An 18126-nucleotide genomic window follows, 5' to 3' on the forward strand; every position below is an offset into this window, starting at 1 on the left:
AAATAGAAGTTGCTTGACAGGAAATTTATATTTAGTCATAGAAACTTTCTTTAGTATTCGGTATTAGTCAGACATTAGAGTTTTCCTTATTCGCAGCATAGTACTGTAACAAATTATGTAATTTTATTCCTGCCAGACAAACGAATTTTGTTATAAAATGTCCTCAGTGCTCACATAAAATGTTCGTGATTTCTGTTATAGAATTAATTTTAATACATGATCAATAACAACAATGTATGATCATGTGTTACCATTTCTCTCGTATATTAACTGTTTCTTTAAAGGTATTAATGATATTGTATCAAATAAATAAAAGTCATTTTATTTTCACGCCATAAGCATTTCACTTCTTTTTCTTTGTGAAGCTAAAGGCATCAATGCATACATAAATAACCTACATGAAAAATATATTTCACCATAGAGAAAGAAACAAAAAGATACATAGTTATTGGATACAACACAAGAAAAGTTAAGAATAAACACGTTTCATAGTTACAGGAAACCAACAGTAACAAACACAAATATACATGCCACTTCGTACCGAGAGAGGTGCCGCAGTGGTTAGCACACTGAACTCGCTTTCGGGAGGACGACAGTTAAAACCCGCGGCCGGCCATCCTGATTTAGGTTTTCCCTGATTCCCCTAAATCGGTTAAGACCATTGCTGGGATGGTTCTGTTGAAAGGTCATTGTCAGCTTCCATCCCCATCCTTCCCCAATCCGATGCGACCGATGACATTGCTATTCGGTCCCTACCGCCAAATCAACCAAACAACTATGCCATATCAAATCACCCATGAAACCACAAACAATAAGCTACCCAACACATGATACACAGACTGAATAAAATACAGCTCAGTATAATATAAATTATAATTGAATTAGAAATCAAAAACAATATATGTATCACCTACATAATACAGAGACTCAATAACTAAGTAAAAACACAGCTGACGAGAAAAGAAGGAAGCAAAGTACATAAGCGCCACGAATCTCTACAACCAATACAGACCTTGCAGTAAATAGAAATACACTTAAACAAGACCAAGAAAAATAAATGGTACAAATCAACATCAGGACATCAAATATACTGTAGAAGCAGGGATTACACATAGCACACAGAACAAAAAACTCGCTCTGGGCATATTTACACATATCAATAGAAAAACTAGACAAATACCAGCTATTAAGTCAATATTGCAAAACACTGTACTTGCGGATGACAAACAGACATTCCAGTTCTCGATTTAAAAAGTGCATAAGAAGCTGGAAGGCTGAAAACAGCCTTTGCTGAACACCTTATAAAGCAAGGACATAACATGAGACAGAATATGAATATTACTAGGATGGACAACCGGAACAGAAAACACGTAACATTACAAGAAAATCTGCACTTGCGAAGAGCTGTTTTAGTGAACAAGAAGGTAATAGATGACTGAAATAATATAATTAACAACACACAGAAATAAAAATGAATACGCTTCCCTTCTCTATTTTCCACCTTTTGCCTGTAGCATCTATTACTACACCCTTTAGCACGCGCATGGACATGAAAGAAAATAAATATGCATACAGATGCAACAACACAAACAAAAGACAACCGAAAAACACACAGCGACAGTTGAAACACTATAAACTGTAAACAAACACAACAAATACACATTTTACATACAGTGAAAGTGAATCTTTTAGATGAAATGTGCTCGCTCGTGAATGCTGAAAATCGGACATGATGTACGCAATACAACCGTTTATGATTCTAGGTCGACAAATAGGTGATAATGGGTTCCAAAAAATGGTAAGAAGAATAAACGGGTATTAAGCTTTACGAAAATTTTTGCCCAAAAATTGTTTCTAATAATAAGAGAATAACGAAACAAGTCTAATACACTGAGGCGACAAAAGTCATAGGGTCACGATAAGCGCATGTACAAGTGGAGGTTGTATCAGCTACAGGAGACTTAAAAGGGCAGAGAATTGGCAGAGCTGTCATTTGGACTCAGGTGATTCATGTGAAAAGGTTTCCGATGTTATTATTGCCGCACGCCACGAATTAACCGACTTTGAGCGAGGAATGGTAGTTGGAGCTAGGAACAAGGGACATCGCATTTCGAAAATCGTTAGGTAATTCTATATTCAGCGTTCCACAACGTCAAGTGGGTGGTGAGAATACCACACTGCAGGCATTACCTCTCATCACGGACCACGCACTCCAGCTTATCCTTTCAAAGCAGACGTTCTACTATCAATTGTTGTCGTGCGACTAAGGCCTCCCTTCGCCTGGTGCAAGTCTCTCGATTTGACGCCACTTCGGCGACTTGCGCATCGATGGGGATGAAATGATGATGATTAGGTCAACACAACACAACTCCCTGAGCGGATAAAATCTCCGACCCAGCCGGGAACCGAACCCGGGCCCTTAGGATTGACGTTCTGTCACGCTGACCACTCAGCTACCGGGGGTGGACAGTGACCGATGGCTTTAACGATCGATAGCAGCGGCGTCTTTTGTAGAGTTGTCAGTGCTAACAAACAAACAACACTGCGTGAAATAAGTGCATAAATTAATGTGGGACGTACGAAGAACGTATCCGTTAGGCAAGCGCGGCGAAATTCGGCATTAATGGGCTATGGAAATGAAATGAGCGTTTTGCGTCATTGGCCGGGAGGCGCCTTGCGGGGAAGGACCGGCCGCCTTGGTGCAGATCTTATTTCATTCGACGCCACACTGGGCGACCTACGTGTCAGATGGAGATGAGACGATGATGAAGACAACACAACACCCAGTCCCTGAGCGGAGAAAATTCCCGACCCAGCCGGGAATAGAACCCTGGCCCATAGGACGGCAATCCGTCACGCTGACCACTCAGCTATCAGGGCGGACGTTAATGGGCTATGGAAGCAGATGACCGAGAAGAGTGCCTTTGTTAGCAGCTCTGCATGGCGTGCAGCTCCTCTCCTGGGCTCTAGACGACTGGAAAACCGTGGCCTGGTCAAATGAGTCTCGATTTCAGTTGGTAAGAGCTGATGGTAGAATTCGTGTATGGCTCAGACCCCACGAAGCCCTGGACCCAAGTTGTTAACAAGATTCTGTGCAAGTTGGTGGTGGCTCCATAATTTATGTGGACTATGTTCACATAGAACGGGCTGGGTCCTCTGGTCCAACTGAACCAATCATTGACCGAAAATTGTTATGTTAGGCTACTTGGAGACCAAACAACGATGGAATTTATATGGGTGGCAAACGCAATTGACAACGGGCCACAATTGTTCCAGATTTATTTTAAGAACATTCTCGTCAGTTCTAAAGAACGATTTGGGCACACTGATCGCCCGACATAAATGCCATCGAACATTTATGGGACATAATCGGAACGTCAGGTTGTGCACAATATCTTCCACCGACAACACATTCACTATTGTGGACTGTTATAGAGGCAGCATGGCCCAATATTTCTGCAGGGGTCTTCCAACGATCTGTTGAGTATACGCCACATTAAATTACTGCACTGTGCTGTGTAAAAGGAGATATGACACGATATTAAGAGGTACCCCATGACTTTCGTCCCATCAGTGTAGAGTAACGCATGTGGATACTAATTTATTTCAAGCTCACAACAAACAAGTATTACGGGCACTGCGGATGCTTCACAAGTAAAAAGAAGCGAAACGAATATGACATAAAAATAAACACCGTTCATTTAAAAAATTAAAACAGTGCAGCCCTCGGTCAAGAAAATGAAGTCTTTTTGACCTAGGTTTCGGCCACTTCTAAGAGTGCCTTCATCAGAAATAAAACATTTAAAACTGGCATGTCACGTATAAAATAAATATTAAGCGATAAGGCTTTAGTCACAAAATATTAAAATAGAAAACATAGAGGGAGGGCACTAAGGGCTGCACCCATGTCGAGCTGTGGTATCATCAGACAGACATATTTATTTTATACGTGACACGCCAGTTTTAAATGTTTTATTTCTGATGAAGACATTTTTAGAAGTGGCCGAAACGTAGGTGAAAAAAGACTTCATTTTCGCGACCGAGGGCTGTACTGTTCTAATTTTACCTTGTAACAGTCCGCCCCAGTAGCTGAGTGGTCAGCGTGACGGATTGCCGTCCTCTGGGCCCGGGTTCGATTCCCGGCTGGGTCGGAGATTTTCTCCGCTCAGGGACTGGGTGTTGTGTTGTGTTCATCATCATTTCATCCCCATCCGGCGTGCGGGTCGCCCAATGTGGCGCCGAATGTAATAAGACCTGCGATATGGCGGCCGGACCTGCCCCGCGAGGGGCCTCCCGGCCAATGACGCCAAACGCTCATCATCATCACCTTGTAACAGTGGCTGAAATCTCAACAATGTATAAAGCTTTAAAATCTTTCATTTAGCTGCATAGGTAGGTCAAATTTCCAAAGGGACGTTGGTAACAATAACTTCACCATACCTTAAGGATGCAACACAGATGCTTATAATCATTTTTCACACGATGATTCGTTTCAGAATAAAAGCCCCAGGAGTACAACACATATACTTCTTGATCTTACACTGACTTTTCAGTTTTATTTTCTCCATCATGAAGCTCAAGTTAATGTTACGTCTGGTAATATGTAACTTTCCTTAGGAGTTTTACGGTGGTGATTTGTGTAGAGTCATTCATTGAATAAAGGAATGACTGGACGTTCCACTGACCAGGATGATCCTCTGTTTATGGTACTGTATATGAATTACTGGGAATAGTTGATTTACTTTACGGACTCTGATAAATAACTCCTCACCTGTTTACATAGGTGCTACAAGTTCCAGGCAATTTTCGGCTCTGACTTTTTATATAATTATTTGCAAGTTTCTTACTGATACCTACAACTGGCTTAGATGTATTATTTTAAGGTTAGGTTAGGTTAGTGTTTAACGTCCCGTTGACAACGAGGTCATTAGAGACGGAGCGCAAGCTCAGGTTAGGGAAGGATTGGGAAGGAAATCGGCCGTGCCCTTTCAAAGGAACCGTCCCGGCATTTGCCTGAAACGATTTAAGGAAATCACGGAAAACCTAAATCAGGATGGCTGGAGACGGGATTGAACCGTCGTCCTCCCGAATGCGAGTCCAGTGTGCTACCACTGCGCCACCTCGCTCGGTATATTATTTTAAGCACGCATTCGGAATAGATTGAAGTGTATTGTCATAAACATGTATCAGGGTGTTTCGCAATTCCTATTACAAACTTAAAGGTGTTATAGAGGGGACGTAGTGGATAGAGTTTTGGTAAGGAATCCACTGCCGGAAATTTACCGTCTTGATGTGAATTGAAGCTTCAAATATCACCGTTCACGGTAGCAGAAACAACGAGCTTCACAGAAGCCCACGGAAATGTTTCCTCCGGTTCTCGACTACCTGACGAAGGGCATCCTCTGTAAAGACGAGAGAGCCATCCCTCCCATTTCTGCACGTACCAGTTTGTCACTGCCGTGGCTGTAGTCCAGCTAAAGTGGTATGAGACTGACTGCGACGATCCGGAAAACGTTATCGGTAAATGCCTCGTGTTGCTCTATCATTACATACCACACCATGAAGCATGCGCTTTAAAAGTGACCCGATATTCAAACTAATCTTACATTCAACAGGTACCTTTCCGAATATGGATTTCTTACAAAAATTTTATTCAATACGTACCATCTACTGCCTCTGCAAAGTTTTAACAAAAAACCCTGTACATTAATTCGAAGTTTACGAACTACATAATTTTGTCTGATGTCAGAATTGTATGAAACTGAAGAATTGTAGAACGATTTTTAGGAGAGTATCGTCATCATACTAGCTAAGAAGACACGAGACATCAAGATATTTGGCACTTTAACTGTGATTCGGAATGAGTAAGCCATGTCTTGACACAGTATTTCATCCAATACTTTCTCTCTCATTGTATTCAATGGTTTATTACTAACAATCCTGACTGAGATTTAAGGATATATGTATCCCCAAATCTCATTAGAGATTTTAATTAGTGAAACAAAAAGGAGAGCGTGAAATCCTGTGTCAAGATGTAGGTTAATTATTTCGAATAGCACCAAGATGAGCATCTGACGTCTGCTTCTGAAAGACAGATAAGTGTCGCTATTGACACATGGGCTCACTCCACACATCTTAGTTGAGTTTATTCAGTTATATAAAACTCTTTCACTTTGCACATTTAGAGTGTATTATTTCAATTATCAATTTACAGTCGTTCCTGTCAGACTGATTACTTCAAATGGTTCAAATGGCTCTAAGCACTATGGGACTTAACATCTAAGGTCATCAGTCCCCTAGACTTAGAACTAATTAAACGTAACTAACCTAAGGACAGGATTCGAACCTGCGACCATAGCAGTGGCGTGGTTCCGGACTGAAGTGCCTAGAACCGCTCGGCCACAGCGGTCCGCAGACTGATTACTAGTTACCAGCCAGTTTCATACTCTCGGTTAATATTTGCCTACTGTCTAAGACGTTCCATGAGCCTTTAGTTGCACAGCATTTTGAATAATGTAGTACATAAACCTTACATTCATTTTCGTAGGCAAAGATTTTGATCAGTTCAACCAAACATCACCATTTCATCACCCTACTGATTTAACGGTAATGATGCACAAGGTTCCGCCATCAAGATTCATGCTGGTTCTTCTGAGTTGAATGCTATTATCGGTGACTATGTTTTAGTAATGCAAATGAGAATGAACATAAATTAGAGCAATTTAAAAAACTTTCAGTATAGATACAGGGTTATTTTAGTGGCGCAACTGCAACTGCACAAGTCCGTTTTATAAAACGAGAAATAGCACAACAGCTGCTGAATCATTAATGTTTTATTGCATACATGAAAGTTTTGAAACACTAAAAGTTCCATCATGTAATGTATTAAATAAAATCACTTAACTATCTGAGGTCATGCTCAACCGTGTTGTCATGGAACCGAATGGTCTGCGTCAAAAAAGTAAAAAGGAGGACAAACATTCCATAAAAACTGTTTTCCTGTGCCGCCCCAATCGGGAACATTAGTAGGAATGCCCCACGGTGTTTCCACTAACGGAGAAAATGCTCATTTACAAGAAGGCACATGGTCAAACTACTAACTGGAGTTAGCGATAGTGTACAGTACTTGGTGAAACATGAGAAATGTAAGTGTCCATACTGTTCTGTTGCGTGAGCACAGATACCTGACGTATAGAAACGACACAGTTTATTGTTTCCTCGTCACTCGACAAAGGTGCACGTTTATAGTAGACTCTTATGTTAGGACATGGTCCTGCATGTAACTGACTGAAAGACTTCGGGAACGTAATTCTCCAGATAGTCACTGCCGTCGCATTTCTGACGAGATGGTTGAGTCTGCCCCCATCGGTAGCCACAGCTCTGCGCCATCCACCCCTAGAGTTAAACTGTGTGTTAGTCGGTGAAGTACCACCTGGACAGAGGTGAAGTTTAGGAGTCTTCGCAGCCCAACATCGTGCAAACGGTTTCTGTTGGCTTATCTGACATTTCTATTATAGTATGAATTCTTCCTACTGTATTCATGATATCAACAGTATCTATGAATCTTCTGCTGTGTTCGGGTGTGAAATTGCATGCGGCTGATATCTGAAATCTAGATGACGAGCTCATGTACCTTTCTTAAACGACCATCACTGAAATGGATCGCGACCTGACACGTCACACCAAAACTGTTAGAGAATTCTTTCATATAGCACTCAGCTGTCAGTAGTGATGTTGCCGAACATGACCACGCTAGAACTCTGTTAGCTGTAGAAAATTATTCATTGGCACCCTCCTTGAATTTATACAGTGCTCGTTAATCCACTATATGCATTTCTAAAACGTCAGTGCAGTCTTTCTACAAATCTGTCTCCGTTTTCATAGTATGTTGTTTGTCTACGTTCACAAATACAGTGTTTCTCCGACAGTTTGTTACCAATATTCATTCCTCACTTCTTGTGTGTTTAAATCGCAAGAGACATTTAATTCCTACACAGCGTTCCAATAACTGTTGCTTGAAGAGGAGTCAGTTCTGAATTCAGTTGACTAAGCACGCTCCGAGATCTAGCTGCCTTTCTCAAATTTGTGTAACTCTTCTAGTCTGTCAAAAACTGCTTCTTTATCGACAATCTTTTCACCTGAGCACAAATTGACCATGGCGTTAAGTGAACTCACGTGAACAGCTTATGAATGAAGAACGGAAGTGTAAGAATTTCAGTACGTTTCGTCAACAACCTACTAAAAAGAGAAATTCGAGACGTGCATTGACTGATTTCAGAGGATTAGCTGGATTTACTGTTAAGCAAACATCAAACAAGATTAAGCGAGAAACATGTTCGGAATAGTTTTTGTGCTCAGTGGTGAAGTTGAGCTTCTGATTATTTTATTGTGCCCTGAGTAAATTTCATGATGCAGATAGTAACCAGGTCTATAGTTTTGGTTGAATTTAGTGTCACTCGTTGCAGGGTCAGGCCCCACCAAGGTCGAGTTTTAGAGACTGTGTCTTAATTTGTAAGTAGTTGAGTGTGTATGAACAGTTGTTATTGAGGTAAGATACCCTTCAGAAGATTTATGGCAAACGAGAGGCAGTTTGCACCACGCTGCAACTGGTTTCGGGATTCTGATATAACTGGTTCTGCCCCTGGTGGACGGTACTTTTTCTAACTGCCGGCTACGTGTTTGGTGCACTGACTGTCGGGATATTTTCCTCGTCTGAGACAGCCAATCAGGAGCCTGAAGCAACTCGCGCCCTCCAAGAAACTTGTTTATCCAGCATTACGTCCCATTCGCGACATGCAGCCAACAGTCTGCCTTGCAGTTTGACCTTCAGATTTTATGGCAACAGTATTTTACGTAATGCAGCTGGGCAAATGGTAGCCTGTGAGGCATAGGAGTGTTGAGATAGGCCCAAAATAAGAAAGTACTCACTGCTAAGAATTTGCAAACTGTGTTATTCTTCATCGAGGAAAATAGTGTTTCTGCTTCATACGGAAGGACAAGAAAATCCTTGCACCAAAAGAGGACAGGCCTTACTTTTGTCTGTTGTTAATTTTGTGCTTACGATAATTTCCTGGGAACAATATCATTTGGTAAGAACTACAATTCCGGATGTAGTTGCTTACAATCAATTTCATCATCACTTGCTGATGCCCTGTCTTTGACATTCAACAGAACGTCGGTTACAGCTGGGACATTCATGTCTAATAACTAAATGTCAATTACTGTACAGGCTATTGGGTACCTAGCGAAACTTATTTTTCAAGTATTTTGCTAGTGTCAATTTAAAATATTATAGCTTGCATATTGTATTCCATGCGAGACAGTATGTCTAACTTGGCCCAGCATTGTCTCATAAGACTTTCCTTAGTACAATCGATTCCCTTTCAGCTATAACGTCCGTTAGTGCATTATATCAGTAGATCTAGCTGTAACTTGTTTACTAGGTAATATGAACTTAAAGTTCCTTTATGCTTCACGAACCGTGAACATCATGAAAAGCAGCGTGTATACCACAGCATCCCACCGCATGTTTCTCTTCGAGCTCGTTAGGAAGACGAATTTGTATTTCATCGCTGATTGCTGGAAACACCTTGGAAATTTCGCTTTGGCTTTGAAAGTGGCTCACGTCCTTGGCGTCTCAGCTTTCACATGGTTTTCTCACTAGAGAACCAGAATGATACAACTTACTAATAGAGATGAATAGTTGAAAAATGTGTAGAATCATTTTTAATGCAGCATATGGAGCACACGCGAAATTGAAAACCACTGGCGATGGCAAAGGCCTCTTGTTTTATTCGTCCGTTCCCTATGCCTATGCAAATAAATTTTCCTTATAATACGTTTCATGTCTCTTCTTATTGCTCCACTACAAGCACGTCGAGTAACAGTTAAGCGTCATTCATGTAATCAGTGACTGCTCTACCCCGTTTGAACTCCCTTGGGTAAGCTTCATCAAAAATATGAGGATCAGTCAAATGAGAACCGAACACCCGCCAACACGGGACCATGGATTGATTCCATTTAAAAATAATCACCACATCCGCTAAGATATATGTCCCAGTGGGAGAGGAGACGATCAATTCCTGTTTCGCACAACTCAATCTGTCGCTGGCAGATCCGCAAAGGCCCATTCTTTTGCACATCCTCATCATACCGGAACTGTCTTCCATGCATGTCTTTCTTCAGTTCGCCACAGATGTGGGAATCACAGGGTGAAAGGTCGGGGCGGTACGAAGGATGTTGCAGTCCTATTGACAGTGAGTGGGATGGGCAATAGAATGGTTCTCTAAGGCCACATTCCTGGGCGTTTTTACTTTGTGGCGCGTCGCAGTTTCTGCGAAGTGTCTTCATAGAGCAACGCACTGATTGCGGTTCCACGCTCGAGGGACGCGACGAACACGATAACGGCCGGCCCACACTGCCACTCCGACGAAGGTCACGCTTCGGCGATGTGGTTGGGAAATACTGCAACCACTTACGTAAAGACCGGATCTTTCACAGCGCGTTTTTCACATCTTTGGCGACCTGAAGACAGACATGCGTGGACGTCGGCTTCTGCCCTACAGGAAGTGCAACAGCGAGTTCTACGAAACAGAAATTTATCGTCTCACTCCTAGTGGGATGAATGTCGTAAGGCGTGTGATGGCTACTCTGGAGTGGAATCACTGCGTCGTCTCGTTGTGGCTGGTGTTCTGTTGTCATTTGACTGCTCCCTGCCCCCATAACTCTAAAATACCTGAAAGTACGAGGGGGATCGCGCTTAGAGTTAATTACGTACGTAGACAGTCCATATATATGTTTTGCTGAGTGAGTTTCCGAGTATCTTTTGATGCAGTGACTTAGAAGTTTAAAATTTTACACCACTGAGGGACCATATACCTTATTATTTAACATACATTTCAACTTGATGCCTCTTCCTCGAGAAAAAGGAGTCTTAATACATGGCCCTGTCGTTTGATCGCATTTGCTTAGGTGCTTAAATTTATTACACAGACAGGGAAGCGTAGACTGCAATATTTGATATAAATTTCAACTGTGTACCTGTATCCGTTCCTGAGAAAAAGGTGTTTAAGTAGACGGACTGACAGACGGGCAACAGCGCTACAAGACTGAAAAGTGAAACCCTTAAATGAAAGGACGACTACGGTCTCCAGGTTCCGTGGTCCTTAGAGAAGTAGAAAAGGCTCAAATTTGGAAGTCTAGCAAAGGAAATCGGTCATGACCCATTCTAATAAATGATTCAGACATTAATGTAAAATGTCTTAGAGAAATCACAGAATAGCTAAATCTCGGTATCTAATGCGTCACCGTATCCAATACACTCAAAATATGTCTAATTATCGTATTGAGTGTGTTCGTCTAAATATCTTTATTATAAATCCGGAAATACCTAATTTATCGGTTTCAGTCTGAAATTTCTAGTTCTCCTTACTTCATCTAAGTGCAACAGCTACTGAGTTGCTCCGTTTGTTTTCCAAATCATTAGCGAATTTTTGAAAACGCTTAGCAACACGTCATAGGAAATGAGTGGCGCATCTGACAGCTGCTCATAAGTCAAGTGCTGGTTTTATGAATATGTTTCACTGGATTATGTCGCATATAATTCCTTGTAGTTACCGTATGTGAAGTAGTGCACGGTTCCTGCAGTCTTCAATACTTCCCTGTTACCGCAGTAATCTCAGATGAGTTTCACAGATACGTCTTGCTTCCATTACGACTGAGCCTGATACAACCCCAAAGGCAGTTAGGTTCATTTGGAGCATAGTAAAGACAAACCGTTAGAAACAGTGCTATCTCTGTTGTGGTCGCTTTAACCCTCCTGACGTTTCTGATATGTCAGCGTGCTTATTCTTATTTTCATAGTTCTGCCCTTTTGTGTACTCGGTAATAGAAGGAATTTATATCATTATTGTGTTTTACTGCTCTGTTTACACCTTTGCTGTTGATTATAAATGTCAGAGATTTGCATCCTAATTATAATCAACACGACTGATTTGTTAAAAATAGATGCTCTCATATCGTCATTCCATTTAAATAATGCAAGAATGACCTTCCATTTTCTTCTTTAGCTACAATATTTGACGATACTTTCTCTGCTTTCGTCTGTAAGCCAATTTTACCTTTACTTTGCCAATGCAGCATTCGTATTTGATATCTGCGGCATTCCTACGCTGATTAAACTTCTATTTGTCAAAGGAGTGGGTGACGTTCACCGTGTCATATCTGTAAAAGCAGTGACTTATGGATATAAGGATAACTCTTGTGTTCATATCAAATTAGTGGTTCATAAATTATGAACCTGACATCGAAAGTCGAATTAGGGTCCGCTGAGAAAATCCATTACGCAGATGCATTTTTACTATGTTTGTGAAAAAGAATGAGTCTCTTTCTGTGGGCAGCCATCAGGTTTGTAACAACTTAGTAGTTTCTCAACATAGCTTTGCATGCCAGTATCCAGCTTGTGACTATACCTCCTTAGTGCGTTATTTCTTGATTTTTTTTTTTTAAATTGGGGACAGTTTCAAAATGGCTCTCAGCACTATGGGACTCAACTGCTGAGGTCATTAGTCCCCTAGAACTTAGAACTAGTTAAACCCAACTAACCTAAGGACATCACAAACATCCATGCCCGAGGCAGGATTCGAACCTGCGACCGTAGCGGTCTTGCTGTTCCAGACTGCAGCGCCTTTAACCGCACGGCCACTTCGGCCGGCGGGGGACAGTTTCATTGGTATACTCTGTCAGATAAAACAGGGAAACTAGAAACCGTTTAGTTGCATAATTATTCAAACTCAGATATTTAACTACCTTCCTTAGAGTATGTGATGCGAATATGTCACGTTACTATGCCACTTCGGCTACTGACATAATATATTTGTCATCACGACATGTTTATTGATATTGCTCTTCAGTTCCATAAAATACCTTACAGCAAATAGATAGTTAATGAGGCAGAGTGTATGTGATATCTTCTCAGTTCGCATAATATTTGTATCTATTAGCAATTTTTTTATCGGCCTTCAGAGTCGTTTCGTGCTTCGCGCCACGTATTACTTTCGTGTGCCAACCTTCTCGTTTTAGAGTAGCTGTTGCAACTTACAGCCCGAATTATTTGCTGGATGTATTCCAGTCAGCCGGCCGCGGTGGTCTAGCGGTTCTAGGCGCTCAGTCCGGAACCGCGCGACTGGTACGGTCGCAGGTTCGAATCCTGCCTCGGGCATGGGTGTGTGTGATGTCCTTAGGTTAGTTAGGTTTAAGTAGTTCTAAGTTCTAGGGGACTGATGACCACAGATGTTATGTGCCATAGCGCTCAGAGCCATTTTTATTCCAGTCATTTGCAGGATGTATTCCAGTAGGTGCCTTCGTCTGCAGTTTTTGCCCTCTACAGTTTCTGCTAATACCGTGGAGGTTATTCCTTGATAAGTTAACAGATTTTCTATGTCCTGACCCTTTTGATTTGCTGTGTTTTCCGTACATTCCTTTCCTTGCTTATTCTGCGGAAAACCTTCTCATTCCTTACATTATCAATGTACCTAATTTTGAACATTCAGCTTTAGTACACATCTCAAATGCATCGATTCTGTTCTGTTCGAATTTTCCCACCTTCCGTGTTTGACTAGTGTATAATGCTGTGCTCCTAACTTAGATTCTCAGAAATTTCTTCCTCAAAATAAGGCTTATGTTTGACACCAGCAGACTTCACTTGACCAGTGATGCCCTTTATGCCAAGGCTAGGCTGCTTTTTCTGTCTTCCTTGCTCTGTTCATTACGGGTTATTTTGCTGCCTAGGCAGCTGAATTCCTCAACATCATCTGTTTCGTTATCCCTAATTCTAGAATTAAATTTCTTACTGTTAATAATCATTAATTTTGTCTTTCTTCGATTCACTTTCAGTCCTCATTCTGCACTCATTAGACTTTTCATTCCGAACATATCCTGTCACTCTTTTTCAGTTTCACCGAGGATAACAATGTCATCAGCGAATCTTAACACTGATATAACTTCAACTTGAATATTGGTCCCAGTATTCAACTTTTCCGTTATTTGCGTCATTGGTTCTTCAATGTATAGATTGAACAGTAGGGGTGAAAGACAAAATCCCTGTTTTACTCCCTCTTTAATCCGACCACTTCGTTTTTGGTCGTCCAGTCTTATTGTTTGCTCTTGTGATACTGGATGTGATTCGTCTTTTCCATAGCTTAGTTCTGTTTTTCTCAGAATTTCGAACGTCTTGCACCATTTTAAATCGTCGAATGTCTTTTCAGATTGGCAAATCCTATGAATGTCGTCTTGATTTTTCTTCAGTTTGCTTTCATTATCAACTGAAATATCATAATTGCATCTCTGGTGCATTTGTCTCTCCTACAGCCACATTAATCATCATCTAACATATCCTCAGTTTTCCTTTCCATTCTTCTGTACATCATTCTTCTCAGCAATTTGGATGCATGAGCTATTAAGCTTACTGTGAAATAGTTCTCACCCTTGTCGGCTGTTATAACCTTCGAACCTATATGGGTGACGTTTTTCCGAAAACAAGATGGTATGTCGCCAGTCTCATACTTCCTACACACTAACTTGAATAGTCATTTTGTTGCCATTTCACCAAATTATTTAAACATTCCGATGAAATGTTATCCATCCCTTCTGCCTTATTGTATTTTCAATTTAACAAAACTCTTCTAAAATCTGATTCTAATACTGGATCTCCTCTCTCTTTCCTATCGACATCTGTTTCTCCTTGAGGTAGGTCATCGCTCTCATAAAGGCATTCAATGTAGTTTTTCCACCATTCTTCTCTCTCCTTTGTATTTAACAATGGAATACCCAATGCATTCTTAATGATACCGCCATACCTCTAATTTCACCCAAGACTGGTTTGACATCCGTATACTGAGTCAGTCCCCTCGACAGTCATTTCATTTCAGTTTCATCACATTTTGCCAGCAATTATTTCGCCTTAAATTCCCTGCATTTCTTAACTATTTCATTGATAAGTGAATTGTATCGATGTATTTATGGATTTCCCTGAATAAGATAGTATTCCCTTCGTTCGTCGATCAGCTGACATATTCTCCTGTTGCCCACGGTTTCTTCACAGTTACCTTCGTTGTACTTATGTTGTTCAGTCCGACTTTCGAGATTGCCCGTTTCAGAGATGTCTACTCCTCTTGAACTGAACGACCTACTGAGCTATTAATTATCGCAGTATCTATGGTCACGGAGAACCTCCACCTGCTCTGTTCGTCACTTAGTACCTCCGCATTCCACTTCTTTCGTCACTGATGCTTCCTGACTTGTCTCTTAAACTTCAGCCCACTCTTCATCACTGACTCTACATATGTTCCTAATATTCCTTACAATCTAGCATCTGATTTGGGAATCTCGGAAACTAATTGAAATTATTCCGTATCTCGTGTCCTTTCCCCAGTATACCTCCTCCTTTTGTGATTCTTGAGCATAGCTTCGCTATTACCGTCAGAAATTTATTACAGTACTCAGTTAGCCTTCCTTCCTAGTAACAAGCCCTTATTCTACCGTAACCGCTTTTGCTACTCCTTCCTATACATCCACATTACAGTCCCCAATTACTATACGCTTTTCACCTCCGTTTTCGTAGCGAATCACCTGCTCAATATTCTCATATTCTTTGTCTCCCCATCTACTGCTAATGAACGGCATGTATCACCTATGTAGATAGTGTTGTTGTGAGAAAAACCGGATCACTGAACGGTTCAGAGTAACCCACTCTCCGCCCCACCATCTTGTTCATAACGAATCCTATTCCCGTTAGGCCATTTTCTGTTGCTGTTGATATTACCCTACGCTTATCTGACCAGAAATGGTTGACTTCTCTCCATTGCATTTCACTGAATATATATTCAGAGTGTGAATTCCTCTTTTCAAATTATCTAACTTACTAGCACTTCGAAACTTCTGACATTCCAAGCCCTGACTCATAGTACGTTACCTTTTCGTTGGTTATTCAATATTTTTCTGATGGTCACCTCATCCTTGGCAGTACCCTAGTCTAGCCGGTATCCGTAAATCAGAAACAAGCTCTCCGAAGTGAAGCAGGTAACGTTGTGACAGGGAAAAAACTTCTGTTTGGCTGACGCTCTAGGCGACTGGTAGTTTGCGTGGCTCAAAGCGATTTGTATCTACAGCATGTTCCTCAGTTTTCCAACAGTTCCGTGCGCAAACGACACACGTTTGGTATTTCCTTGATGGTACATGACAATAGGTAACTGTATGAGTAACACCATAAACTGTTATCTGGAACGGAATGCAAGAAGGTACCAAGTCTTTGAAACAGCAGACATAAATAAACCGTTCGACATATGGAAAAGTGTTTTCCACCAAATTACAGTACGAAAAGGTGAACGAAATTTTGTTCCATAGTTTATATTCTTAATTCTTGTATCAAAAGAGATAGTGTAGTAAGTATGCGTCTTTGAAAATGCAACGATACACTTTTACAAACTTTTAGCGCCATTCTAAAGCTCTTAAAAATAGGAGAACAGATATCGCTCACTAATGTAGGAGACGAAACTTTTTGCACAAGTATCCGAGAAATGAGTTAAAACTGAAAGGCAAAAAGGCTGGAAACAGTTACTGTGAAAACACTATCGAATGCAGTTCTCAAGCCCCGTACCAACTTAATATGCACAAAGGGATATACCTACGGTTTTAAGATCGTTTTTTTCTCCTGGCCCTATTTTGTACGACATACATGTAGGAATGAGCGAGGTGGCGCAATGGTTAGCACACTGGACGATGGCGGTTCAAACACCCGTCCGGCCATTGTGATTTAGGTTTTTGGCGATTTCCTTAAATCGCTTCAAGCAAATGCCGGGATGGTTTCTTCGAAAGGGCACGGACGATTCCCTTCCGTATCCTTTGCTAATCCGATGGTATCTATGACCTCTGTTTGGACCCCTCTCCCAAATTAACCGACCTATACACATATAGAGTCAGCTAAGATTGTTCTCAATGGAAGTGGCTTAATAAAGCTGTTTGTAGTGTAAGTTCGTAATTCTGTTTAAGAGAACTGATATAGTGAAAACCAGTAATGAGTTTGAAGGTTTAATCCAACTACCGTGTCTGTATTTAGATCCCCACTTATCAATGTTTATAGTGCAATTGCCTATTTCTGCCACCTTGCCTTTTCTATTGCTGTTTATTACTCGGATACGTTGGTGAAAAGTTTCATCGCCGATACTAATAAGTGTTATATCGTAGTATGTATTCTGGGAACTTACTTCAGTGTCTCGGTTGATAACAAATTTAAGACGATTAAATATGCAATGCAACTGCTTGCTCCTCTCATTTGTCGAAACCTGTTAACGATATCTTGCGCCATTAAAGAAATAAAAGTTGGATTGGTATCACAAGATTCATCCAGTACGAACTTGATTTGTCAAACTCCAGTGAACGACTTCACAGCATTACGGCGCAAAACTACTGACATAATTATATTCACCCCTCACGAAACGTTGATCAAGACATATGTGCAATTGGAATATCGCCTGTATATTCTCCGGGTAACGAAAGGAGCAAATGTCGGAATTTATTAATTGTGTGCGAGTACGTAAAATCTTGAATATTTTACCTGGTAGTGATAGCCCCGTCCTTGTGAGATGGTACAGTCCTTGGGCGTAATGCAATGAAACGAAAAGTAAAGGTCTGCAAACATTAATTTTTGACAACACGGCTTACTTATTCAGTGGACTGAAAAGCAACTCCACCGAAGGCTACTGCTTAGATGGCTTGAATACAGGCAAGACCGTCATAAATATAGGCATAAGACAAGACTCTATAATCGAATTTCTTTAAAGGAGCGTAGAACTGTTTCCTACTGTCCACTTCATTTTACGTCCACACTGTAACTATTAAAGGACTGAAAAATACACGGTCACATACGATCTACTTAGCTAACATTTCCCTCTAGACCTGCTGCAAAGAAATCCCCTCAGTCGCTCTACTCTGTGTGATACGTAATGTTACATGTTTAAATTTATACATGCACAATTAAAAGTAAATAACGCTATTAGAAGGCGAAGCGGATTGTGGCTCACTTTTGATATAAAATTTGTATACAATGAATTAAATCGTGACAACTGATTG

The sequence above is a fragment of the Schistocerca serialis genome, chromosome 6 (genome assembly GCF_023864345.2).
Source record: "Schistocerca serialis cubense isolate TAMUIC-IGC-003099 chromosome 6, iqSchSeri2.2, whole genome shotgun sequence".
NCBI lineage: Eukaryota > Metazoa > Arthropoda > Insecta > Orthoptera > Acrididae > Schistocerca > Schistocerca serialis.